The sequence below is a fragment of the Aphis gossypii genome, chromosome 2 (assembly GCF_020184175.1).
Source record: "Aphis gossypii isolate Hap1 chromosome 2, ASM2018417v2, whole genome shotgun sequence".
NCBI classification, from domain to species: Eukaryota; Metazoa; Arthropoda; class Insecta; order Hemiptera; family Aphididae; genus Aphis; species Aphis gossypii.
Window position 1 is genome coordinate 64,123,345 of NC_065531.1, and position 13,570 is coordinate 64,136,914.

The following is a 13,570-nucleotide window of genomic DNA, read 5'->3' on the forward strand; positions in this document are numbered from 1 at the left end:
ACGCACAATCTATTATACGGACGTGCGTTTAATCCGATAAGATCGAGAGGGTAAAAACTACCACACGGCAGATATTAGATAATCGACAAACGGCTTCATCATAGCCTACATATATAGATGAGGGTGAAATAACCCATACACACCTGCACCGCGCACATATATAGGATCAAAAAGAAAAGTATAGATATCTATGTTTTTTAACAATATACGCTCCCTTGTCGTTTCACGAATATCGGTAAATTTGATACGTACACTTATAATATAGATATGTATAGACAGTAGACAAAATCGTTATAATAATGTAGGTAAATGCCGCGGGATCGCGTATTTAATATTTTTTTCATATGAATAGACCTTATAAGTACCTAATCTATTCCTCAGTACATACCACGAATTTTATATTACGAGTAAATAGATTTATATAGCGCGACAACAATAACAATACCGCTATATTGTATATGTATATAAATCTTATCAATAAATAAATACAAATTATTAAGCATATTTTGTTAGAGTGTAACGTGAGTGATATTTTACACGTTTATATGTATACACAATATAAGTTATTATATACGTATTATGTTTATATACACATTGTCCGTAGTGTTGGCGCAGGTTCGCAAAGAGACTTTAACGCGTTTTTTGTAGTTATGTGATACGAAATCGTCGGGCGCTCACACTGCGATTGACGCGAAACAACGCAGCGGTATATTATACTGTTATATATATATATAAATGTGTATATACCGAAAAAATGTATTATAACATAAGGTGTATTGGCGTACACACTCACACACACACACATACACACATTGAAAACAGGTTTTAGCGCGAATTCGTGGAATGACCGCACGCCGTCGCATCGGAGAGACGCGAAAATGTTTACGAGGCCGCGAAATTTTAGGGTGTATATATAAAGAAATAATAATGAAGCATCCGTTGTATTGTTTTGTTACATGGCGTAATTATTTTATTTATTTACGGATATATTATTTTAAACACAAACACACACACACATTTATATATATAATATGCGCTGCAATATATTTTTTTATACATTGTTTGATCGTTCGGGACGTAGGACGAAGGATATCGCCTCGTATAGATCGTACGCGAGAGATAGAACATACGGCAATGACGTGATTATATTATGTTTACAATACGCACACACTTTATATACCCGAGTGATATAAAAAGTTTCTCGTAGGTACCTATATACACATAGACAGTTCTGGTATCCCGTCTCTACACACACAACACACATCCACACATATATAAATATATATATATGTATATATGATGGTTAATAAAGTTTAATGTTCTCGAAGAGGTTGTGCGTTTTATGCGTTTATCGGTATCGAGGGAAAATATACTACTTGTACACACAGATATATACATATATATATATTATATATAACTACATATGTTGGTACGTATTACACTAACTAAAGATGATTCCGGCAGATTACAATGTGTATGTGTGTGTGTGTGTGTGTGTAGATGGTAAGACTATTGGATAAGGTCATTGAAACACTAAGTGATGCTGGGTAAGAATAAATACTATTTATATATATATATACTACACCACGTAGGCGTTTGACAAAAAAAAAAAATGTAAAGAAATGTGAGGGAAAAAAATAATCGCTTTTTGTCAACCCCGTGCGCGCGAGATTCCCGAGAAAAACGTAATAATATATAGTATTATAAGTTGTAACGTATTATTATGGCGTGTTTATCATCTATATTATATGTATATTTGTACATAGAAAGCGTAATAGACAAAAACGTGTAAATCTAATAGTAAAATCATGACTACTCGCACACCGACTGTTTTTTCTCCTCTTTTATCATCACATCGTAGCAAATAAACGGAAACGTTGAATTAGGACAATAACCATTAAGATTTTAATCGAAGCGGTACACAGTGACATCACCATAAACTTTTATTAGAAAATTAATTTAAGTTATTGAGCGTAACGTCTGGAAAATGGTTTTTATTGTATTTTTTTTTGTTTAATGATTTAATCGCGGAAAAATTCATTACCACTGCTATTGAATGTTATAAATTATAATATATATATATTTGTTATAATTTTACTGTAAGAATATTACAAGTTCTTTAGTTGTTTTAGGCACTTATAAGTGTTTTCATATATATAAAATAATGTAGATGATACTATATATTCCTAGGTATTATCTATGTATAATGTATATAATATACATTTTATAAATCTGTGAATTAGTTAAATTTGTTACGTGTTGTTAATAAAAATAAAAAAAACACACAACATAGTGTATAATATATTAAGCTAAACGGATGTATTATTATTATTATAACCGAGCATTATATTATATATATTATAAACACTTCTGCATAATAATACAATAATTTTTTGGTGTAGTACCAGTCGACTATATTATCATAAATTTTATAAATATGGTTGAATAATGTTTTGTTTATTAGACGGACACTCGATTTGTCGAGAAGAACCTAACGCGATAATATTATGCAATAAAATATACAAAATGTATTAGTGTATAATATATAGGTATACGCGTCTGGCGCGTAATAATAATAGTAATAATAAAAATAATTTGTGTCTACGAATATATAATAAAATATTATAATATAGTTAGTACATCATTATCATCGTATACCAAATATAGCTATATAATGTATAGGTAGATATAAATTCGCGTATTTCGGTCGTCACATGAAAAAAAAATCATTAGACGTAACAAATTGGTATACGCGTGTAGGCAATAATAATAATAATAATAATAATATGTAAAGTCGCCGGCTGTACGTCAAATACACGTGCACACACACACACAAACACACATATCTAGTGAAATAAAATTTGTAAATGTACCACTGCCGTAGACGTATAATCATAATTATTCGCGTAGGTACTCGTCGAGTATTATAATATTTCATATATATGTACATATGAGTATAATATATGTATAATATATCAATCGAATATTCTAATAAGCGTCTCGTTATATTCGATAAAAATGTATATTGCATGCGCGTGTATGTGTTTAATTATTTATGTTAACGCGTGTTCGATTTCGATTTGTAAAAAAATCAAAATTTTTCCTTAAAAAAATCACGTTGCATATATGGGACACGCGTAGAACCTACATGGACACCAGCCAAGTTTAGCCAGTTCACCACAAGTTTGTCACCTCGTCCCACGGACACTTATATATTTATATACAATTTATAATATGAGCATTACAATATAATAACGAAATATACGCACATTACATACCCGTGGGTCTCCCGGACATCCGATTCTACGATATATATATAAATTGGCTGACGATTTATCTTCATTATAATCGGCTCAACTGTATACATATTATATTATATTACCACACTGCACAGCATGGCACCTAACCATCCCCGTCGTATTTTTTTTCAATCAGTATATAGTTATATTGTGTCGACGCTACGGCATCACGGGAAAGAATGCAATTTTTATTTTTTTAACAATACTGTATAGTATAGTTTATTAAATAATATATATGAGACATAGGTATAAATGTATAATATTGTATCGATAATCCACCTGTAATAATTTAACGAAAAATATTGAACATGTCGTTTATAATATACTTATATACTGCGATAATAGTATTACATAAATAGGTATTATGTCATTTACAGTTTACACTGTCTCGCCAACGTGCACTATAAGTTCAGTGCTCATGACAATAATGATAATAATTTATATCTCGTCTCGCGTTGCGTCCATCTTCTGTATTATTATATAGTATTCGGTATACATAATAAATAATAATAATATTAATACGACCATATAGACTGCAGGTCCGTATCTGTTCGACTAACCAGAGCGCAATTATCCACGGTTTCACGTTCGTAAAATATATATGTGCTTTTACGGGAGTGTTTTCTTTCTTTCTTTCATTTTTCCCCGTTAGTAGGCGCACCGCTCTAAACCAGAAGACGGAATCTGTCGTATATTATAATATACAATATTATATTGTGTTCGAGGAGCTAACGAGCGCGCTGCGGTGAATAATATGTATAATATGTTATTTGTACAAACACGAAAACCTAAACGAATATATTATTATTATTATGCGCGCACACACACACACACACACACACACACACACACACACACACACACACACACACACACACACACACACATACACACGCATACCTATACACAGATCGAAATTGTTATTATAATATTAGTGTTCGGGCGAAACGCCTGAATTCCGTATTTAACACACGTCTATACGATATATTACAATATTATATTGTGCACGCATAATATGTCCAACAATAATATAGCAGCTAGGCAGGCAGGTACCTATGATTATAATATGACCGTGTGTCTACGAATCCCAGAAGTCGCTTGGGCATGCGGTGCATCGACGAACATCACATGTAATCGTATACCGAACACACTGCAGCTGGTATAGGAGGTCTGGAGGTAGGATATGTGTAGGTATATACGAACGCGATTAATCACGGAGCCGCAGCGATTTTTCATATTTTTAAATATAAATGATTGTGTACCTATATCTAATATACGATATCACTCAAAACGTAAAAAGTACAAACGACAATGCGCGCCGCGTAATAGCAATATTAATACGATATAATGTTATGATATTATGATAATGGTATCGATAAAAATAAGTAAAAAAAAAGAAAAAAATTCAGAACGCTATTATATTATAAAATATAATATATGCTTACATATTATAAAGCGGTGTACGCGTTCCTATATATTATATATTATGATATAAAAATTCAAAACGAGATTCTCGATTATTGAAAATGTTAATTATACAGTTTATTATTAAACTATTATTATTATTATTATTCGCCTCGCGTAATATTCCAGACAAATGTACCTGAATAATATGTGTGTATATATCTCAATGTATGATAATATAATATTTATACATATTGTAACCTGACCTTAGAAATATTTTATCGATTATAATTTATAATTGATTTTCATTTCTGAAATGATATGATACTGTGTACAAATTAAATCGACGATATTCAAAGTGCGGTGTACCTAAGTAGCTGCGGCACCTATCTATTTACAACACACTGTCTATAATATACTCTATTATACTATAATATGTACATGCGCATTTAGTTTATACACAAAAAACGTATAATTATTAATACAATGCACAAAATGATTCTAAAAAAAAAAAATGATTTAATTTTATCCTTAATGGTTCTTACACGCCTAATGCATCGTCGTAAAATATATATTACGTTTTCGGGTATCATTTTTCCACAACTAATAAAATAATTATATTGAAGTAAATAATATTTTGATCATAAAATAATAACATTAGCGAACGTAATAAAATGTTTGATATATTATAATACTTAATTGTTTATAGCACGAGTTTTTTTTTAAATATGTATACATTCACATTTATGTATATATATTTAGTTGGAAGATCGTGAACATATACACAATTGTTTAGACTTTTGTTATCTGTAGAACGTGTGTATGTATTACTTTTTTATTCGTTAACTATCGTAAATATTATTAATTGGTATAAAATAATATATTTTTATTTTATTTTTAAATAATAATTATTGTAAACGTTAAAAAGCAAAAAATAAAATAATCAGTAGAATGCCGTATCTATATACATCATTCTGCAGTATATTATGAATAAATATATTGATGACACGTAAAAATGTATATTTATTTAAAATTTGAAATTTGAAATTGTAGTTATCATTTTAATATTAATACAAAAAAAAAAGCAATTTAAGTTTTAAACTTCCTTCAATGTTTTTAATAGTCTAATATTTATTACATAATGTCTGCTGAATATAATAGTACAATAATATATTAATGTTTAAACGGTTTACAGATAAAACGAATCATACTGCAGGCCGATATAATATATGTTATTAATTATTAGGTATGAATATTGAATAATATGAATAATATATCCTAAAGGTGTATATGCCGATTTTTTTTTCAAGTGGTTTTACCGATATTCAGTGGAACACAAGGAGTCGAGTCGACGTTCGTGTTCTCCAGCGATATCGTTTTCCAGTTTATAATATATAATATGATTTTTGGCGTCGTCGGAGGCTACATCAGCAGTGCACCATAGATGCCGAGGCGCGCGGACACGGCAGCACTGAGATGACGATAAGCGCGCATTACACATGGGGCCCCCGAGGTTATAGTACGCCTTGTCCGTATACAAATTGTGTACACGTATATGGTATATAGTGTACAGTGAACTGAGAGATTGACGTGTTACACACGGTGTTCTTCAAAAGATACAATAATATATAATAATAAAAATAATATTTAAAAATAAATTTAGTTAGTCCATAAAAAAACGCATTGTATACTGTCGGTTTTATCGCACGTACTTGCCGCTGAAATTAAGCTTTTTATCGCGCCGTGGTCTTTCGATAATATTTCAAACACACGATACAACGACGACAACAATGATATTTGCTTTTACACGCACACTCACTATATTATACATTTTAATTATTGATAATATTATACTCGTACACGGAATTGTCGTCTTGCTGCAGTTAATGAGATTTGTGACCGAGACAACACGAATGTGCGAGTGTACACTCTCGTACATACTCCGATATCTTATCATATATATATAGGTACTACGGTGGAACTGGTAACCGTTGCTACCGTTTTTCTATTGAATCCTATAAAAACAATAATAAAGGTCTTGAAGTGAGTGATATCAAACTATTGGATCACTAAATAAGATCTAAATAAAATGCGGATAAATACAAATTTTCGTATAGTGAGAACAACAAAAAGCGATACCTACCTATAATACAAGAGGGCAAATTTTGTTTCAGCGCGAGAAAAGAACGTACTTTTTACGATGTTTTAAGTACCGAGGTCGCGTACAACGCGAATATTATATTTTCGAATAGCACGCATTATTAATGGATGCTGCTGGTGCTGGAGCACGAGATGAGAAGGAGATGCGACGGACGACCGACCCGTTTGTCGCGCCGCCGCCGGTAACAGTAATAATAATAATAATTGCTCTACAGACACGGCGCAGTTCTTATTCGTCATCATCATTATCATCATCATCATCACCACCATCATCATCATTAAATCGTTATTTGGTCGCCGTCGTCGATGCGCCTCAACCATCGCACCACCCTCGGTTCACCCACACCGGACAAAAGTCTATATTATAGGTATACGTAGGTATATACACACACGAATACGACGACCGCGAGAGGGATCCATTCGAATTTGAAGCCCGGGGCGTTCCGGGGCATCGGCAATCATAAATCATCTCAACGTATACACGGGATCTATTATATTATGAGCTCGGGCATGTATATAATATATATATATATAAACCTATACTGCAGCAACGTAGTATATAGTGCGCGTTTGTGGTGATCGTGCGCGTGCGTGAATGCGTGGACCAGATTACAATGTGAGAGAGCTCGGGGATGACAATATATATATATATATATATTTAATATAATATTTATATTGTGCGATGTGTATTATATGGGGTGGTTTGGCAAAGTCAGCAGGAGACGATGAGATTCGGTAAGAGAAAAAGAAAAAATCCGCGGTATATACATACGTACAAACACATCTTGCGTACTGTTAACAAAAATTAATAGACATCAGTGAAGGGTCGATTGGCGCCTTAAATAATAATAGTAATAATAACAACAACAATAACAATAAAAATCGAAATTTACTTTGAAATTGAATATAATGTATAAATATACGTGTATACTTTATAGATATAAGTGCCAGAAACTACGGCGCCTACGGGATATATCAAAGAGACGCGAGTACATTTAGGCAGTTACGACGTATTAAGAATATGACACAATACTGGTATAATAGGAATACATATCAAATTATATACATAGAAGATACATTATATTCGTGCTACGGTAGTCTCAAGCAGTGGGCCGAACGAATTTTAGAAGAAAATGCGATTAGAGGTACTCATTATCGCGGGCTTATGTACTATTTTTTTTCTACTTGAGAAAGGTACGACACGAAATATGTGTATAATAGCACTTATAAAGCATTAGTGTATTTCCGAAGGATAAATGATATATACAAACGTATTTCGTTCGTGGCATGCACGAATGACAGACGGAGATAATTTCTGTGAGAACTGTGTATTGTCTCCGTTTTCATTAACTCGTCATTATCGTGTTAACACAAATTACAGTTGTTATAATAGTGCCTAAAAATAGTTGAAAAAATATTTATTTTTTTTTGTTTTTAAAATTAGTAAAATATGGCAGATAGATAGGACAGGTATAGGTTCTATATCTACGACGATAACTTATTTTTTAATTCTGCTACATCATACGAAAATTAATGACGTTTACGAATTTAACAAAAAAATAATGTAGACATGTAATATTTATATCACCTAACTAAAACGTAAGTCGCTTACTATTTATATCTTTTACATAAAAAAAATTTAAAATATTTGTCATGATTCATGAAAATCGATCAAAATGTTAAATGAATTGCATTTAAAAAAAAAAAATATTAATAATATACAGTAATAATTGCAAAAATATGGAAAAGCTATTATTAGTGTATTAGTATTCAAACCACGCTTGATTATATTTTTTCGATTAACTCTTTTCTATATTTATTTCTCCTACGCTCAGACAAAATCTAAAAATCACATTTTCAAAATATTTCTAAAATAACGTGTTTGATTATTTCAATTTGTATAGGTAATGTATAGAATAATAGATAGATTTATTCAACAATTTAAATTCAACAAATTTCTTGGAAAAATTCACACTGAAAAAGAAAATACATCATTGTTACCAATAAGGTACATTTCTCTTTTCAGTATCGAAAACCTAAAGAATATATACCTAGCTAATAATAAATATAAAATGTCAAGTTTCATTCTTAGACAAAATGTTTCTGAGGATTAAACACGATTATATAATAAAACATCAAACCATTATTACATTATATCCCTGCCTTTAAATATCTTCAAATGTGCCGTTGGAAATATAACGGAACATTTTTTTTTCATTTATCTTATATACGTTAATAAATAATGCTAACAGCAACAGAGATGGCCATTAATCTATGTTCATCGAATGACACTCGACGGTGATTCTGTAAAGTAGGTGTACCTATGTGCGAGTTTCTTTTTTTTGGTTATTATAAAATTGTAAACGTCTCAGAACAAAGTATTATAATATGTACCCCGTAGTCCCGGGCAGTATGCGTTTATTGACGTGCAATGTTTTACAATACCCGAGGGTTATAGGCATTTTTGAACGAAATTCGGCACGTACGGTCTTTGAAGTCCACTTGTTACCTATATATATAACCTATACGATGCACCCAATCTACCTGCGAGTCGGCAAACGTCCTTTGAAGTTAAGTAAAGATTTTATTGCACCTATAGAATACATGTAAGTATTCAACTACTCCCAATGTTTGTTCCCGCCGTAAGTCAACAAGCAAACATTGTTTCTATCACCAGACAATATCATTTATGTTTATACCAGCTATTATGTAAGATTATTGTGTATAAATATGGATATTTTACAACTCTCGTTGCATCCTACGAGAAAATAGAAAAAAAGGAATAACCGATATTTGTGCAACGAGACACATAACACTTGTTTTAAAAGATGGAATTTCACATACATAACGAGTTAATAAAACCTAGAAATGAGTGGTGTTTATTATGGAAGCAAGTAGGTCTCCTCTCATCGCGTTTATCTCGCAACGATGCAGCTCTTTTTTAATATCCACAGATTATTATTATTTTTTTATTATATGTGATATGTGTGTGTACTGTGTGTACGCATACACAAGCGGACTACGTGAGTTGAATATTTCGAGTCTACGCGGTGCATCTAACTTCACTACAAGCTTCTAGCAGAAACGAAAAATAAATTAAAAGAAATCTTACGAATACGTTCAAAATAATATATAATTTAGTAGAAATCTGGAAACTACTTTGAAATTGTTAGAAACAAATGAACAAAACGACGACGAACGATTTGAATAATTTTATAATTACAGACAGTCTGTGTTTTATACTAAGGGTTATTTATTCTTATTATATTTTTGTTCGTTTTATAAAAACCAATATTATATATCCCCACGAACACCAAAATGCAACGTTAATCGATCAGATATGTCAGGTAGATAGGGAGTCTGTTTCTTTCACTCTCCCACCCCACCCACTCATCATCACTCTCTTTATTTCTTTAACTCTCTCAGGTCTTCAAGCCCCCTTGCACCGGTATTTGTGTCGCATAAAACAACATGCACGACTCGGATTTATGGAAATGTACCATAATTATCTGTACATATAGAATATTCGATTGGTGAGTAGGCTGAACGAATAACCTGACCATTCGAATGTAAAATAATAGCCGGTCTACTACAAATTAACATAAAATAGTTTTGTATCTCTTAAAAAATTAAAACGAAACAAAACATATCACACAGGATAAACTAACTTAGTATTGGTACCCATATATATTATATACTAAACATGCATACACGTTTTTGTGTACGACCAACTCGCGCTTGATGACACGTTGACGTGGTCAACAGTTTTCCGGTTACACCTTTTTCGAAGGGTTCGAGTATATCATCAGAAATAAAATACAATACATAGGTATACTTACACGGTTTTATTTACATTTTAAGTAAACTATTAAGATTTTAACGAGACACCGTTATATATTGACGTTTGACAGGATATATAACAATTGAACAACACATGCATACACACACACACCTCATCGCGTTTATATATTGTTGTCTATCACTGGCGGTCATAACAATTAAAATGTATATGAATACATCGTCAAACGGCCTTAATCCAGTAATGCAAACAGGAAAATTTTCAAGTGAGGGCTTAAAACGTTAGAAATTTTTGAAAATATTTTTTATTAACAATTAAATACTTATATATTTAATTAATATTATTAAGGGGGTTAGCCTAGTGCCACTGCCTACGTTTTTTATTGCTGTTTATAATGTTTATATACTTAATATGCTGGGAGTATAATGGACTTGTGACGGACGCAGGACTATCAAAAGCCTGGCACGTGATTTTTTGCAGCTTAGTAACAGACATAATAATACGGCAGCGGGGCAGTAATATAATAATATAATATATAGGTTTTAGGATAATATAACGTGTGTATACATACGGATGAATGGAGTGTGAAAACAGATATTTCTCACGCGGTTTCCTAACAATATCTACAAAGTTCTGTTCGACGTGTCAACACTCAACACAACACGTATTTGTGCCTATACATATCATAAAATATATTGTTGTAGTTGTGTAATGTAATATATATACAACTACACCGGCGACCTAAGCGGGGCCCTTTGACGGCGAGGAAACAAATATCCTTTACATAATAATAGTAATGATAATGTGCTGTTGTCGGGTGTATTGTATTGTGCAGTATGAGTAAAGGCCCGACAAAAGAAGCAATAAAATGTATAGGCGCGAAGGGGTTCCTCTATTTAAACGTATACAGTCTGACAGTATAATACATATAATATTATAAAAACGGAAAAAAATATATTCGTTTAGCCCCTGTGACAAAGTTACATTACGCGTATGCGTACCTATACATATAGATAGGAGGTATATTATTCTATGCCAAAAATATAATTAGAAATACAAAGAACCGGCGACAGACGCATCCACCCGAATTCGGTAATAACATAAATCTTAAAACGGGAACGAGTGACAGACAGACGAGCAAATATTTTCAATAATATTTTACTGGGTTTGGTTTCTTTTATTTTTTTTTTTAGTTTTTTTTTCATGCCTCGTTCGCTTACGTCCGCCGAATCCCGATATTATATACAGCACACATGCATTATCAAAAAACTGGTACGAATTTTCGTCCACCACCGCCACCTCTCACCACCAGACAATCACGGCTGTATCTAATAATGTTGCGACAGCACACGGTGCGTGCGTATGGGAAAAGTGTTGTGCGAAAACGTCGTTCGGGAGACTTGAACGCAAGTGAAGTAAGTAATAAAATATTACAAGAGACTTTAACGCACACACGTGAGTTGAATATAAATTCCGACCGGCGACCTCTATGTTTTATTTATTAGAAAGGGAAAAAATTGTACATAGTTTTACCGGACGGAACATCTTTTATTACATATTATACACATAAATAAGTAAGATATTTATATTGTATAAGTGCACTTTATATACCTATATGTTAGCTAAATACGTTATGACATCATCCTCATCCAAATATTTGTTGAACGCACGTGTGATCGACCTTTACGATTATATTATAGTACTCGCAATTAACAACGAAAACAAATCTATTACTAAGACCAATATCTCAGTTTATAACTAAACTTAATGAATATACATGTATCATAACGAATGACTGTCTATACAGTAGCTGTATTTCATTTAAGAGACACGAGACGGGGACAACGAAAGTTTAGTCAAGTTTTAAGTACCTGTGTCCTGCAATATCGATTCCCAAGGGACGACGATGGGTCGTTGTAAGATTTGTATTAATCCAAAAATAGTGGTAAGTATCCAACAGTGTACGGTGTATTTCGACCGCACAATATTCTTACTAAACTAACAACAACACGCGATCAAATTTAATTTTCGGCGCACTGAGAATATAACGATAGAGATATGATATCACCGTAAAAAATCACAAAAATATGCAAAATTATAAAAAAAAAAAACGGTTGTAACGACACGCACACAGCGTATACGCACTTCACATACACAAATAGATCATCAAGGTAGGATGAACAAAATTAAAACCTTTAAAAAAAAAAACACTACACACACCGCGCACGCACACACGAAAAAAACGAAAACACGATACGTCGGAACGGAATTATTATGATTTAATAATATGCGATCTCTCAGCTAACCAATATAAATGCGTAGATATTATAATCTATTTTCAATTCACAACGATGAAAGCCGAGTGGATAAAATAATATTATAATGGTTTGGAAGCGGAACACAAGAGAAAAATAACAAAAAAGCGGGCACGCCCGAACGTACGGTATGGCGGTTGTGCAGTGACTGACTCGGTCCCGGTCGGCTCCAGAACTCGTTTTGTGCGCTCGCCACAAGTGCGGCTCTGTGCTCGCGCCTGGGCGTGCGTGCTTCAGTATGCGTATGCGGAGATCGTGCGCGTGCGCGCGCGGGCCAACTCCTCTCGGGTGTCGCGGGGCCCGCGATGCGCGCGCCGCCTTCGTCCACAAGGATCGCGGGTACCGCCGCCGTGTGGTACGTCGACCGCACCGTGGCGACCCGACAAGGACGGCGCGAAACAGGTTTTCCGTAGCCGCCGCTGCAGTCCGAGAGTCGGGCGCACGAGCTGCTAAAATAGCAGCTCCTCGGTGCGCCGCGTGTACCGGGCGGCGGCCGACCGAGAGCATCAGAACGATGCCGAATCGGCTGGCGCGCATGCGTGCGGCTCAATGCGTGCGCGCCGCGCGACGGACGGCTCGGCCGTGCTCCTCAC

At 33.5% G+C, this 13,570-nt stretch overlaps 1 protein-coding gene across 1 annotated transcript in view; it reads right to left on the minus strand.

Annotated features, from left to right (window-relative positions):
* Positions 1–13,135, minus strand: part of LOC114119107 (protein dachsous) — a 122,423-nt gene extending 109,288 nt beyond the window's left edge. Inside the window, exon 1 of the mRNA XM_050201223.1 lies at positions 12,534–13,135. The gene's annotated coding sequence lies outside the window, so the exon portion shown is untranslated. The remainder of the gene's footprint in view (positions 1–12,533) is intronic.
* Positions 13,136–13,570: the final 435 nt, after the last annotated feature.